Consider the following 8,268-nt stretch of genomic DNA (forward strand, 5'->3'; position numbering starts at 1 on the left):
GTCCCGCGATTTTGTTTGCGCGATGTTGCCGCGATTCGGCGGGCGTAAATCGCGGCAACATCGCTCGGCGTTTGGGGGGCTATTGCAAATCAACGGGCAACGCTAGGCGTCCCGCGATTTGCAATAAATCTCCGAATCGCGGGCGGAACCGCGGCGGTTCTGCCCGCGATCATACGCTGACATGTGAATGCAGCCTGAGCGTTGGGCGTTTTGCTTACAGCGTCAAAACGCTCAGATGTGAACAGGGGCCATTGAAATGAATAGGATTTGTCTTGTTGGGCGTTTTGAGAGCTGATCCTAGAGCAGAAAAACTCCCCAAAAACGCCCCAAAAAGCCTACATGTGAACGGAGCCTCAGTGAAAGGAGAGTGAATCTGAGGTGAAAACTTTTATAAATGGTGGCCTTTATATGATTTTAATACATTTTATTTGAACTGAACTCGATATTTGTGTGTCCAGCATTGGGTGACAAGCTTTTACAAGTCATGTTGCTAATAAGAAGCCTCCCCCAATGGTCTTATAACCGGTGTTTTCTCCCCTCACAGCTGATTCCCCCAGCCCCTGAACTACACTTCCCAGCACCCCCCTCCCAGCTGATGACACGTCACGCCAAACAAGCCCGGACGCAGCCCCGTCCCTCTAGCCACGCCGAACTACACCTCCCAGCAGCCTCAGCGGCGGCCTGACCAATGAGAAGCCGGCAACAAAAGGTTTAAACAAAAACACTAACTTTGACCCTCCAGATCATCCTCCTAGTTCACAACATCATATATGTACATAGCAAGAAATTTAATCAAAATAATAATAATTAATAATTCAAAGAGGAGGGAGTGGTCAGTAAGAACAATATTAAAGAACTGATTTAGATAAAAAAACGGATGTGGCTCAACCCCCTCTGAAAAAATTAATGAATCAACGTGTTATATATGGAAAAAAGATTCAATCATCAACTCACTGGGCTGAGTAGAATAAACATTTTATTGCATATGTCAAATATAAACTTTAAAATGGCACCATAATAACACACATCTACAAACACACCTAAAAACATACATCTACCTCACTCACATGTACAGTATGTGATTATAACATATACCCATGCTAAACATGTATGTCCACACAACAATATGTTAGGCGTGAACTAAATTAATAATAAATGAATAAAGGGTACATAGAGTGGTGATTCTTTAAATGGTCAAAAATGGATTTGATACTTCACATAGAATAAGCCTGTATATACACAGATGATTTCACTATACACGACATATGTCCGTCAAGCATAGATAGATGAAAGTTCCAAGGGATATAGTGGTAGGTGTAGAGAAAACCTTGCGCTGTGGTGTACAGGTTGTGCCCCCAAAGGTCACTCATGGGGCATTAAGGTCCAGGGGAGGACACTTATTCAAGGCCTATATCTATCTCTTAGCTTCATAAACAGGGGTTATACAAGGGTGACCACATGCCCCGGATTGCCCGGGACAGTCCCGCATTTTGCTGGTCTGTGTCGGGTCCGGGGCACCTTAATTCGGGGACAATACAGTGTCCCGGAATGAAACTGACACAGCCGGTGCAGCCATTTGCGATTCTGCATCTATGCAGAGAATGGCTGCATCAATTGCAGATGACATCATCCCAGAGTGCCACACGGCGCCCTGCCTCTCCTGGAGAAACACAGCAAGAGGTGGAAAAAGCCGCCACCCCATCCTGCCCTTACAAATTAGAATAAATATAAAGCATAATATAATGGACTTAGTGATATAACATTTAATTGGCAAGCTATAAGTAACAGAAATATTGCTCTTGTGAGATGATATATATATATATATATATATATATATATATATATATATACATATTTTTATATATATATATATATATATATATATATATATATATATATATATATATATATACAAATAAGGGGAAGACAATTTAATTTGATTAAAAAAAAAAAAAGTAACGAAACTAAGACTGTTATTAAGGTATTAAGGCCAGGTGGTTTTGTGGCATCCAACTCCAATATCCACCTGGCCTCATGCTGTAAGAGGTAAAACTTCCAAAAACACAACACTTAAGGCATCGGGGATCCCTATCGGTCAGGTGGTATGTAGATATGTCATAAATGTGTTACTGGAAATGTTTACGTATAGTTCTCATGGCTTTTCCAATGTAAGATGAATAGCATGAGTATACAATGACATACTGTATATCACCCCCACAGTATTACAGATGGCTCTCTGTTTACAGGATGCTTCCTGTGGGTAATTCCAAAGTATTACCCTCTATCTTGTATGAATAATATTCACAAGTCCCACATCTAGTCATGCCTGCACTAGTAGGGTAATTCCATGATATGTCGCTATGTGCATGGAGGTCGCCCAGAGAACGAGCCCTCCTGTATACCATCTGTAGTTTCCAGAGATAAATCTGCTTACAGAGGCATCTTCCTTTAAAAGGTGCCAATGAGTTGAGCAAATTTCTCTCACTTTCGTCCACTAGTACGTACTGTAGAAAGTCTAGCTACACCTGGTGTGTCCTCTTGTCCTCCGTTTTATTTAAAGAACAGTGATTCTTGTTTACTGTCTCTAGCCCTGTGATATGCCTTGCTGAGCCATTTATTATTGTAACCTCTTTTTTAGAACCTCCTTTATAAGTTCTTTGCCTCATGCTCAAAGCCTTCCCTGTTGGTACAGTTATGACGTGCTCCCAAGTACTGGCCAACTGGTATATTCTTGACCAAAGTTCTCAGTCGGAAGCTTCCAGCATGAAGCAAACTATTTGTTGCAGTTGATTTCCTGTATAGTTTGGTTTTAATTATACGATCTTCAACTAATTTGATTGTCAAGTCCTAAAATGTACTGTATCTATGATTGCACTCGCTAGTGAATTTGGGATTGTAAGGGTTGTTTCCCAAAGCCCCCACAAATTTATGTGTAGCACTGCCCCCTAGAGGACTGCTGGTAATTGACACTTTTGGATTCCCCTGGGTTACCCATAGCAACTGCATGCAGAATTCTTAGCACTTTACGTTCTTGGCTCAGTCAATGATCAGTTTAGGGATAGATGTTTTTGTTGTTTTTATTGTATATTGGGATGGGAGAAGGGATGAGTGGGATACTCCAACCTTGAATTATTCACAAATTCTGAGGACTTCTAACTTGAGAATGCGGCAAGGCCGCTACTTCATCCTGCCACTTGAATGGCTAGAAATGATGAAACCCGAGAGTCTGGAGATGTCTATGCGTTCCAGACTTCAGGCTGTAATTGACTGCAAAGGATTTGCAACCAAGTATTAAAAAGTGAAAGTTTGATTGATGATTGTTAATCTGTCCCATTACTTTTGGTCCCTTAACCGCTTGCCGACCGCCGCACGACTATTTACTGTGGCGGTCAGCCCCTCACAGGCAAAGCGATCGTAGTACTACATCGCTAGCCTGTGAGGGTCTCAGGAGCAAGCGCGCCGTCGGAGGCGCGCTCCCGCTCCCGTGCGGTCACGGACCCCCCCGCGCGTGTAAATGGCGGACCCGATCGTCCGCCGGTCACTCACGATCGTCGGTGGAGAGGGAGAAAGGCAGGCGGCTAATGTAAACAAGCCGCCTGTCATTCTCCCCTGTGTAGGAATAGTGATCATACGGTTCTACTATGTAGGACCGTTGATCACTGTTCCTACACCTCAAGCCACAGCCAATCACAGTTAGAATCACACCCCTAGGGACACACATAACCCCTCCCTCTCAAAAAAAATTAACCCCTTTCCTGCCAGTGTAATTTTACAGTAACAGTGCATATTTATAGCACTGATTACTGTAGAAATGTCACTGGTACCCCCAAAAGTGTCAAAAATGTCAGTCAAGGGTCCGATCTGTCCGCCACAATGTCGCAGTCCCGCAAAAAAATCGCAGATCGCCGCCATTACTCGTTAAAAAAAAAACACCAAAAATGACAGAAATATTTCCCTTAGTTAGTAAACGCAATAACTTTTGCGCAAACCAATCAAAATACGCTTATTGTGATTTTTTTTACCAAACATAGGTAGCAGAAAACAAATTGGCCAAAAATTTAAAAAAAATTAGATTTTTACATTTTTTTGGGGGGGAATTTCATATAAAAAAATGTGAAAAATATTGTTATTTTTTCAAAATTTACGCTCTTTTTTTGTTTATAGCGCAAAAAGTAAAAATCGCACAGGTGATCAAATACCACCAAAAGAAAGCTCTGTTTGTGGGAAAAAAAGGACGTAAATTTTGTTTGGGTATGGCGTCGCACGACCGTGCAATTGTCAGTTAAAGTCGCACAGTGCCGAATCGCAAAAAGTGGCCCAGACGTAAGACAGCAAAATCCTCTAGTGGTAAAGTGGTTAATATGGACAGATGGAAATTCTCTTAGCACCTTCTTCAAGTTACAAAAAAAGATCAATATTCACAAATTCTGAGGACTTCTAACTTGAGGATGCGGCAAGGCCGCTACTTCATCCTGCCATTTGAATGGCTAGAAATGATGAAACCCAGCGTCTGGTGATGTCTATGCGTTCCAGACTTCAGGCTGTAATTGACTGGAAAGGATTTGCAACCAAGTATTAAAAAGTGAAAGTTTGATTTATGATTGTTAATCTGTCCCATTACTTTTGGTCCCTTAAAAAGTGGGATGCACATATACAAACTGTTGTAATTCCTACACCGTTCACCTGATTTGGATGTAAATACCCTCAAATTAAAGCTGAAAGTCTGCCGTTAACCACTTAAGCCCCGGAGGATTTTCCTGCTAAAAGACGTGGGGGTATTTTGCGATTCGGCACTGCGTGACTTTAACGGACAATTGCCCGGTCGTGCGACGCTATACCTTAACGAATTTGACGTCCTTTTTTTCCCACAAACAGAGCTTTCTTTTGGTGGTATTTGATCACCTGTGCGATTTTTTGATCACGCGCTATAAACAAAAAAAGAGCGTCAATTTTGCAAAAATAGCAATATTTTTCACATTTTTTTATATGAAATTCCCCCCAAAAAAAATGTAAAAATCAAAATGTTTTAACATTTTCGGCCAATTTGTTTTATGCTACCTATGTTTGGTAAAAAAAATGGCAAAAAGCGTATTTTGATTGGTTTGCGCAAAAGTTATCGCGTTTACTAACAATGGGAAAGATTTTTGTCATTTTTGTTGTTTTTTTTTTTTAACGCGTAATGGTGGCGATCTGCGATTTTTTTTGCGGTACTGCGACATTGCGGCGGACAGATCGGACCCTTGACTGACATTTTTGACACTTTTGGGGTTACCAGTGACATTTCTACAGTAATCAGTGCTATACATATGCACTGTTACTGTAAAAATACACTGGTAGTGAAGGGGTTAACTTTATTTGGGAGGGAGGGGCTGTGTGTGTCCCTAGAGGCGTGCTTTCTACTGTGATTGGCTGTGGCTTGAGCTGTAAGGACACTGATCAACGGATCTACATAGTAGATCCATGTGATCAGTGTCTTTACACCGAGGAGAATGACAGGCAGCTTGTTTACACAAGCTGCCTGACTTTCTCCCTCTCCCCCGCCGATCGCAGAGTGGCCGGCGGACATCGGGTCCGCCGGTCACACGCGCGGGGGGGTCCGTGACCGCGCGGGAGCGGGAGCGTGCCTCCGCGGGCGCGCGCTCGCTCCCCAGACCCTCCCAGGCTAGTGACGTTAATTAACGTCACTCTGCCTGGCAGGGGCTGACCGCCGCAGTAAATTTACTTGCGGCGGTCGGCAAGCGGTTAAAGCACATCTTGTTTGTTTCATTTCAAATCCATTGTGGTGGTGTATAGAGCCAAAAAGATTCAAATTGTGTCGATGTCCCAATATTTATGAACCTGACTGTATATTTTTTTTTTCCGGTATTTATTTGTTTATTTAGCAAAAAATAAAAGCCTCAGTGGTGATTAAATACCACCAAAAGAAAGCTCTATCCATGTGAAAAAATGATAAAAAATGAGTTTGGGTACAGTGTTGTATGACCGCGCAATTGTCATTCAGAGTGCGACTGCGCTGAAAGCTGACAATTGGCCTGGTCAGGAGGGGGGTTGCCTGATATTCAAGCGGTTCAAGGGGAAAACAAGATGTGTGCGTGTTCCCTGAATGTGTACTTATCCTTTAAGAATTCGAATACCTTGAGATCTGTTTATATATGTTTTCACACAAGATTTACTCAGTTCGCCTAAGATTTTCCAACTAAATATGTATGAATCTTAAAGCGGAGTTCCGGGCACAGAATTGTTTTTGTATAATTCACTGCATGGTCTTCCTGACCCTTTGCTGAGCCTGAATTGGATATTCCCGTTTTTTTTTCCCTTACCAGTTTAGAGAGCATTATATACTCACCTTTCCATCGACTTCCTCCCTCCAGAGCCGCGGCTCTCCCCGTCAATTCCGGTCCCGCAATGCGTCCTGGGAGCACTTACTCGGCGCTCCCAAGATGCACTGTGCAGTGACGTAGGCGGCCGGCCGCTCTTATCATCGCGCTATTTCCTCTAACATTGCTGACCCTACGTAAACCAGTACTATGCCGATCGCATAGTACTGGGCATGCGCGAGATTTCGCGCTCGACTCACAGGCCTACTCCCACTCGGATGAGGAAGAAGGGAAGACCTTTCCCCACAACGGACTCGGCGATCCACAAGAAAGATGGCGGCGCTCGTCCAAAATTTTATAAAGTAAGATTTCATACTTGCAAAAAGATTATTCCAATCTAAGAAACAGGATTAGCGGATATATAGTGGTGTAAGGATCACTGTTTGGGGGACATTAAAATAAAAAAAACGATTCTATGCCCGGAACTCCGCTTTAAGGCTACATTCACACCTGAGCGTAGCGTTTTTGCGCGTTTTTTTACCACGATTTTACCGCGATTTTTACCGCGATTTACAGGCGTTTTTTGTGCAGGCGTTTTTTGATTGAATAGATACCAATGGAAAACGCCTGTAATCTGCCAAAAAGAAGCTCATGTACTTTTTTGAGGCTGCATTCACATGTCAGCGTATGATCGCGTGCAGAACCGCCGCGGTTCCGCCCGCGATTCGGAAATTTATTGCAAATCGCGGGACGCCTAGCGTTGCCCGTTGATTTGCAATAGCCCCCCAAATGCCGAGCGATGTTGCCGCGATTTATGCCTGCCGAATCGCGGCAACATCGCGCAAACAAAATCGCGGGACGCAATACGCTCCAAAATAGTACAAGAGCTTCTTTGGAGCGTATTGCGTCCCGCGATTTTGTTTGCGCGATGTTGCCGCGATTCGGCGGGCGTAAATCGCGGCAACATCGCTCGGCGTTTGGGGGGCTATTGCAAATCAACGGGCAACGCTAGGCGTCCCGCGATTTGCAATAAATCTCCGAATCGCGGGCGGAACCGCGGCGGTTCTGCCCGCGATCATACGCTGACATGTGAATGCAGCCTGAGCGTTGGGCGTTTTGCTTACAGCGTCAAAACGCTCAGATGTGAACAGGGGCCATTGAAATGAATAGGATTTGTCTTGTTGGGCGTTTTGAGAGCTGATCCTAGAGCAGAAAAACTCCCCAAAAACGCCCCAAAAAGCCTACATGTGAACGGAGCCTCAGTGAAAGGAGAGTGAATCTGAGGTGAAAACTTTTATAAATGGTGGCCTTTATATGATTTTAATACATTTTATTTGAACTGAACTCGATATTTGTGTGTCCAGCATTGGGTGACAAGCTTTTACAAGTCATGTTGCTAATAAGAAGCCTCCCCCAATGGTCTTATAACCGGTGTTTTCTCCCCTCACAGCTGATTCCCCCAGCCCCTGAACTACACTTCCCAGCACCCCCCTCCCAGCTGATGACACGTCACGCCAAACAAGCCCGGACGCAGCCCCGTCCCTCTAGCCACGCCGAACTACACCTCCCAGCAGCCTCAGCGGCGGCCTGACCAATGAGAAGCCGGCAACAAAAGGTTTAAACAAAAACACTAACTTTGACCCTCCAGATCATCCTCCTAGTTCACAACATCATATATGTACATAGCAAGAAATTTAATCAAAATAATAATAATTAATAATTCAAAGAGGAGGGAGTGGTCAGTAAGAACAATATTAAAGAACTGATTTAGATAAAAAAACGGATGTGGCTCAACCCCCTCTGAAAAAATTAATGAATCAACGTGTTATATATGGAAAAAAGATTCAATCATCAACTCACTGGGCTGAGTAGAATAAACATTTTATTGCATATGTCAAATATAAACTTTAAAATGGCACCATAATAACACACATCTACAAACACACCTAAA

Source organism: Pelophylax lessonae (genome assembly GCF_965119305.1).
Source record: "Pelophylax lessonae genome assembly, chromosome: 8".
Lineage (NCBI taxonomy): Eukaryota > Metazoa > Chordata > Amphibia > Anura > Ranidae > Pelophylax > Pelophylax lessonae.